Genomic DNA, 8,207 nt, shown 5'->3' with positions numbered 1-8,207 from the left:
TTCTCATTCAACAAATAAATTGTTATTGGACGTCCAAAAACCTAAGCATCACAAGGGATTTGTATCGAGGCTCCAGTAGCTTGCATATAACTTGTTGCGTGTTTATACAACAACCTAAAGCGCTTTGGTACTTTCACACCTGGGTTTGCTCTAGAAAAAAGGCTCTTCATTTTTTGCAAGTCGTCTGCATTCAACTTAGGCACTGGTTTTTTCTTTGCAATCTGAATAAAAATTATCAACAACATTACTTATCGAAGATAGAAAATATGAATATATATATATACACACACACTAGATTTTGTAATTAGGTCTTCATTTTATTTAAGCACTACATAATTTATTAGGCATTAATAAAGATCATACTTCTTCTTCTTTCAATCCAATATATCCCTTTCTTGACAAGGGGTGTGGAAATTTACACTTAGCTACTCTATTACTTTGATCTTCATGAACTTTTTGCGATAAATGAAGTAGATAATTAAAATTTCCTCAATATTACTAAGAACTGAATTACTGACAAGCAAGGAAAAATGCACTATAAAAATGTACTATTACCTCCCAATCCGAAGCAGTCCTTTTGGCCACAAATCTTTTCCAAGCACCTTTGCAAACAAAAGCATATCTTTGTGGAGGCTTATTCAGATTTTTCTTCTGTCCCTTAAACGGCATCACATAGTCTCTTGTCAAATCAGACTTAAACATGTTATACAATGAACATATGAAACGTAAATCAATTATACTTTATAATTGAAAATTTTAATAGACCTAAATATCCAGCCATATCTTCTCTTTCAATTCTGAATCTACTTGTGGCCAACTGTTGATATCTATTGGAACCATAGTCTTTGCAAGCATGCCAATGTACGACTGCAACTTTGACCTATTATCCCCATTAGGAACTCCATGTGCATCACACGTAACTTTTATCTTCTTTCCACAAGCTTTTTTCACAAGTACTTTGTGCATAGCACGTACACCTCGTGGACCTCCGGACTTTTTCTAAGTTTCAGTAGTGGTAACAGTTTCTTGCGGACAATCCATTGCTTGTTTTTCTGGTTCGGGGTCTTTGACCTCCACCTCCAATGGTTCCTTGACCTCCACCTCCAGAACTTCGACGGCTTCAGTGCTGCAGTTAGGATCTTGTACCTTCTTCGCCTTCTTGTTACTTGGTTTTTTGGCCATAATTCCGATTGCTGCAAGCTGCGCTCAAATTAGTTACAATTGCAAATATAGATAAATATGCAGTTTTAGTTATGCAATTAAACATGCAAACACATTAAAATATGGAATCACAGTAATAATACAATCTTCATCCAGCTTGTTTCGAAAAACCCATCTGCTGCCAATTATAGATTTTCCTTTAGGTCTTGGCACCAGCTTCCAAACTTTCTGCCTTTCAAATTGATTAAGTTCTTCCTGTATTGCAGATACCCAATCTGGATCATTTAGAGCCTCTTCAACTTTCTTTGGTTCTGTCTGAGACAAGAAACCAGCAAAGTTGCTTTCATTTTGAGTTGCTCTTCTAGTCTGCACTCCTGTATCTGGATCACCAATGATTTGTTCAATAGGATGGGCTCTACTCCATACCCTTTGTCTTGGCAGATTCAATCTTGATGATTCACCATAATCATAGTTGTGTTGAGTGTGATGACTAGTAGATCCACTGATGTGACTTGCTCCCCTGAACTGATGCTAATTCTATTTGATGATCCTCCACTTTGACCACTGTGATCATGATGATCATTTTTATTGTTGCTAATACTTCCTCCAGATAGTTCAGGATCAGCAGTTCCTTCATTTGCAATAAGTTCCCAAGTATCAGCTTCAGGCTCATCTCCTCCTGTATAGATGTCATCTAAATTCTCAAATTCTAGAGAATCAGATTCATTTTCCTTTTGAAGACTTGGGAGCTTGGTATCATCAAATCTTACATTGATGCTTTCAATCAGCTTGTCATTGATCAGATAAACCCTGTAGGCCTTAGACTCTAATGAATAACCCAGAAAAATGCCTTCTTCAGCTTTGGCATCAAACTTTCCCAGATGCTCTTTTTTTAGAACAAAGCATTTTGCCCCAAAGACATGAAAGTAACTTAGTGATGGTTTTCTGTTGGCCATTACTTCATAAGGAGTCTTATCCAAATCTTTGTTAATCAGGGTACGATTTTGAGTGTAGCAAGCAGTACTCACAGCTTCAGCCCAGAAATAGATTGGAAGTCTTGATTGACTAATCATTGTTCTTGCTGCTTCAATCAAGGTCATTTCTTCCTTTCTACGACACCATTTTGTTGTGGAGTCCTTGGAGCTGAATTCTGACGAGAGATGCCCTTATCAGTACAGAACTCATTAAGAACAACATTACGAAATTCTGTTCCATTATCTGATCTGATTGCCCTTACTGGCAAATTTGCTTCCTTTTCAATCTTCTTGATATGATCAATGATGACGTGTGCTGCTTCATCCTTTGTATGCAAGAATAATACCCATGTGTATTTTGAGTAGTCATCGACGATCACAAGAGCATATCTTTTCCTTGACATCGAAGGAATGTTGACTGGTCCAAACAGATCCATATGAATCAGTTGAAGGGGTGAACCAATGTCAGTCATGCCTTTGCTCCTGTGTGATGCTTTCTTTGACTTTCCTTTTTCACATGCATCATAGAGTCCTTCTTGACAGGATTCTTTCTGTGGCAGTCCTCTCACAAGTTCTCTTTTGACTAAGGAATTCATAGTCTTAAAGTTCAAGTGTGAGAGCTTCCGATGCCATAACCAACTATCATCAGCAGAGGCCTTGCTATAGAAACACTTGACCTCCCCCTTACTTGCTGAATCTATGCCGGCTATAAACAAACTTGATTTTCTTACACCACGGAGTGTAATATCCTTGTTCTTCCGGTTCTGGATCAAGCAAACTTTCTTCTGAAAGATTACGTCGTATCCTTTGTCACAGAACTGACTGATACTTAGTAAGTTGTGCTTGAGTCCTTCTACCAGAGAGATATCTTCAATGATGACATTTCCAACTTTCAGCTTACCATATCCCGTTTTGAATCCTTTGCTGTCATCTCCAGAGATTACAATCGGGCCGGTTCTCATCACCACATCTGTGAGCAGGGACTTTTCTCCAGTCATGTGTCTTGAACAACCACTATCAAGAACCCACACAACTTTGCTTTTCTTTCCTGTGCCCTGCATTCACAAATGAATTAAACTTTCTTTGGTACCCAGACGTTCTTGGGTCCAGGTGGTTTAGTAGAAACAGGAGTATCAACGAATCTGTTTTAACATGTGTTTGTTCAGGGGTGACTGGACTCTTCTCCTTTTTAGTCTTAGCAGAAGTGCTTTTAGACTTGGAGTTTGGAGTCTCCTTCTTCTTAGAAGGACTAGCAGTCTTTGCCACAGGGGCAACAGAAGGTGCAGGCATATTCATATTCATAGTAGGTGATGCATAAAAAGATGCATTTAACATGGTAAAACATGCAGACATCATATTCATAGCACATTGCATGCAACCTACTCTACCACATGGCAAATGAACACCATTCATGTTAACAGTATTAGGCATGCTAGTGACAGGGGTATCTACTTTAGTCATTTTACATGCATGAGTAAGATGATTAGTAGAATTGCAGTTGTTACAGACCTTTCTAGCACTAGGAGTCCTAGAGTTGGTTTTCTGAGCATCTAGCTTACCATTCCTGTTGTTCTTCTTTTTGTTGGAACTAGTACTTCCTAATCCGGTTTTATCAGAATCTTCTCTAACTTGGGGATTAGAAGGTACGTCTTGTGTTTCCTGTTTTACTTGAGGCTTAGCAACTTCCTCATTTTTCAACTCTTCCTTAATGACAAGGTCTTCTTCCATTAGAGGTTCTGTTTGTGCCTTTCTAAAGATAGGGGTCTTGGTGTTCTTTAGAATCTTAGGTACATTTGTTCCTTCAGGAGCATTCTCAATCCCTGCTGAAACAAATATACCTTCATTTTCTTTTCTCTTCTTTCTTTTAGAACTTTCTAAAGAACTATAGTCAAGGCCAATAGCAACCTTCTTATCGACCCTTTGACTATCCAAGATCTCTTTCTGTAGAAAAGCAGAATTCTGATAGGCCTTAAGCTTAGTTTCTAGGTCAGCTATTTGGGACCTAGGGGATTCCTCAATTTCTGCATTACACTTCTCCTTATTCTCTAGATATTCAATTCTATCTTTAAGGTTAGTGTTCATGAGTTTCTCTAAAGCTAACTCGTCTACCCGTTCTTCAAGTTTAGCTATCTTTAGAGAGATACTACAGTTATCTGATTCTGAAGTTAATAAACAAGTGTGCAAGTTATACATCTCTTGACCTAGTTCATTTATAGTCTTTTTATAATCAGTAGTAGTCATGTCATCAACAGAAATTTCAGGAGAAACCTGAGATGGAGATTCCTCGACAGTGTCAGCCATTAATGTAAATGCATAGTTGCTCTGGACAGGTTCATCATCAGAATCCATGTCATCCCAGCTTTTTCCCTCAGCAATGTATGCCCTTCTTTTATGCTTGGCAACCATTGCTTCCAACTTAGCTTTGAGCTTTTCATTCTCTTTCTTCAGATCCTCATAAGAATTCTTCTTATCATATGAGTTGCTTCTTTCTTTGACAGGAGCCGCTTTGGGTTTCCTGCACTCTGTTGCAAAGTGCCCTAAGTCATTGAAGTTGTAGCATCTGACCTTGCTCTTGTTGTACATGTTTGGTTTGTAATTGCCAGTACTTCTAGACCCTGACCCTGAGTATCCTTCTTTGTTCTGAAACTTGTTCCCTGAAGTTTTCTTGTACCAGGGATTCTTCCTGAACTTGATATGCTTGAACCTTGCAGCCATATAAGCCATAGACTTATCCTCCAGCTGCTCCAGCTCTTCCGGAGTGTAAAACTCATCCTCCGATTCCACGGAAACTTCATCAATTTCAGCTTCTATCTCAGACTTGGCAGAAGGATAATCAGCTTTGACACACGAACAATCACTCTGTGCAACAGTGTGATCATTAATGCCATATTCAACTAGTTGCTGATAACCAAAGTACGGTTCATCACCAATAAGTGAAGTGGTCTTTTGTAAGGCCATACTCTTGGTTTCAGATGATCCACCACCATATATGATCTTTTTTTGTTCGAGTTCCATCTCAAACGTCTTCAGTTTCCCAAAAAGTTTTTCCAGAGTCATAATTCTAAAGTCGCTTCTTTCCCGGATGGTCTCAGTCTTCACAACTAGATGAGGTGGCATCACAAATGAGAACTTTCTGTTAATCTTTTTCTGTGGATAAGTCTTTCCATGCAGAGTGAGTTCATTTAACAGTAACATGAACCTCTCGTAGATTTGAGAAATGTTCTCTCCAGGTATTGCCTGAAATGCTTCATATCTGGCAATCAACATGTCGTATATGTTTTCCCTGACTTCTTCAGATCCCGCCATCAATGCCTCAACAGTATCCCACATCTGCTTTGATGTTTTAAGACTCAGAATTAGATGTGTCATAGTCTTGGTCATTAATTCAACAATTATGAGTTGTAGATTATGGTCATGTGCAATATATTCTTTGTCAGTCTCAGTGTATCCGCTTTTCTCTTTGGGAACAGACTTTTGTGAAATGCGAACACCATTTTCAACAGATTCAGGAATAATCTTCATTGGCATAAACGGACCATTTTCCAGAATCCCAATGTACAGGGGATTAGCAACTCTGATATACAGCAACATCTTCATTTTCCAGTTGTTGTAGTCATCCTTGTCAAATGGAGGTACTTTGATTCCTAACTTGTGTGTCGACATTGTTATCAGATAAAATTACGATTGTACGGACAACTAGCTTTTCAGATTGGTAACGGATCTCAGATCTGTATATCGATCAACCTGGCACTGATACCAGTTGTTAGGTCCAATCAGACGTAGAGGGGGGGGGGGTTGAATACGTCTGATCCAATTTCTTCGATTTAATTTAATTGCGGAATAATTCTGTTTAAGTGCAGTTTAAATCAATCGTAAATAAACAACTCCAGCAAGTCGGGGAATATTCTTGTATTAAAAAATAATCCTCGGGTGCTACAAATTCCAACACAAGTGTCGGCTGCAGAGACTACGATCACTCTAATACAAACTCTCGATTAAAACGATATTCTAACTTTGCTCTCGAGAATGTGTATAGTGTGTGCACTTACAAAGTGTGTGGTTGTTTTCAAATGAAAACACAAAGCTCTATTTATAGGCTTCCAATATCTAACCATGGTTAACGAGTTCGTCCTGGACGACTTGAGTTCGTCCTGGACGACTTGAGTTCGTCCTGGACGAATTCAATTTAACTGTAGTTAAATTGAATTGTCCAAAACAAAAACTAACTTCAAATAATTAAAGTTGCGCCTCAACAAAGTTCCCCTCTTTTGCGACTTAAACTATTTTCAGGAGTCCAAAGTTGCGCTTGACTATCTTTACTGTGAGTAGCGCCAATTTTGACTTTGAGTCAAAGTCTGCGCCAACACGGTGCTCCCCTGTGAGATTTACTTAGAGAGATTTCATGGGAGAAAACTTGCGCCTTGACTTTTTGGTCAAACGTTGCGCTGACAGAAAATTGCGCCAAGGAGACAATGGAGAAGGATGTACTTAGAATAATTCTAAGTGACTGAGGTTGCGCCTTTGACTTTTGGTCAAAGTTCGCGCTTCATAGCTCCACTGTGGTGGTACTTAGAATTAATTCTAAGTAACACAAAACTTGCGCCCCTTTGAGGAATTCTCCTTGTTATCTCTCAGTTGACTGAGAGTTGACCTAGAATTTTTCTCTTTGTATTATATACATATGTATATATATATATATATATATATATATATATATATATATATATATATATATATATTATTAATTGATTTATTAATTGCTTGAATTAAATTCTTATTCAAGTAATTATCAATTAATGTTACATATATATATATATATATATATATATATATATATATATATATATATATATAAACACACACACACATATATATAAATATTTAATTTCAATTTCTTGAAGCCACTTTCAGGAATAGCTCATTTGACTTGATCAATTAATTCGTTGATCGAATCCACTGAATACTTTCGTACGTCCTGACGCCCTGTGCACTGGTCTGGTTCACGAACGACTCGAACTGAAATAATTCCTTGAATCCTTTAGCTTGATAATATACATGATCAATCATTCCGGGTTAGATGTTGCTTCGATAAATTTGATTATAAATAATCAAAATAAGTATACTGGAATCTTCTGGTCTTCGATAGTTGATCTTCTGGCAATCTTGATAGCAGAAACTGATTGTGCTTTATTCTTCACTGAGGCTTGAACATATTAATGAACTTCTTTCAGTGGACTGATGTTCGTCTCAGATATCTTGATTGTCTTTGTCTGTTCGTATCGAATCTCCAACCTGTAGATTCCTGTATTATACTTTCATATTGTTTCATGTCCTTTTGTTGCGTTGAGTTATCGTAATTACATTTTTGTTACATTATGCTTTACAAAAATCTAGAGTGAAACACAGTCATAATAGAACATCCCACAAGCATAGTGAAAACCCACAAAATCAACACCCACAAGCGGCATCATATATTCAAAATCCACAAAATGCATTTCTCAAAATCGAAACCCACAACCCCTAAATACAAAAAATCAGGGACTCAAAATCGAAACCCACAACCATCATATATTCAAAATATTATCCATCTGACAAGACACAACAAATGAGAGCAATTATTCTTATTTTCAAAGCACAACCAGGTGAAGGCTTGTATCAAGCATGGGAAAGATACAAGACATTGTTGAGAAAATGTCCACATCATGGTTATAAAGAGTGGATGGTTCTGAGTACTTTCTATGGAGCTTTGAATTCTAATATTCGGCTGAGTTTGGATGTGGCAGCTGGAGGAAATTTTAAGAAAGCACATGTTCATCATCATCAAGCTAAGGCACTTCTCTAGTAATTGGCTTCAAATAACTATGCTTGGGCACCTAGTGGTACAAGCTCGGTTAAATGAGCACAAAACACCGAGATAATGAACTTGCTCACTCTGAAATTGGATGCTCTTACTCAAGATGTTCATGGACAAAGGGTAAATGTCAATGCTATTTCCTCTCCCATGTAAGGGTATAATGATCCTGGTGCTAATCAGTACTCACATGCACAACAATTTCCAGAGGAAACATGTGT

General features: G+C 37.7%; 1 non-coding gene across 1 annotated transcript; it reads right to left on the bottom strand.

Moving 5' to 3' along the window:
* Positions 1–7,737: 7,737 nt before the first annotated feature.
* LOC135148590 (small nucleolar RNA R71) lies at positions 7,738–7,844 on the bottom strand. The gene has a single exon (XR_010286667.1). It is a non-coding gene; the product is annotated as a small nucleolar RNA R71 (small nucleolar RNA).
* Between the last annotated feature and the right edge of the window lie 363 nt (positions 7,845–8,207).

Source organism: Daucus carota, chromosome 8 (assembly GCF_001625215.2).
Source record: "Daucus carota subsp. sativus chromosome 8, DH1 v3.0, whole genome shotgun sequence".
Lineage (NCBI taxonomy): Eukaryota > Viridiplantae > Streptophyta > Magnoliopsida > Apiales > Apiaceae > Daucus > Daucus carota.
The sequence above is the reverse complement of the archived record's forward strand: the minus strand, read 5'-3'. Positions and strand labels throughout refer to the sequence as shown.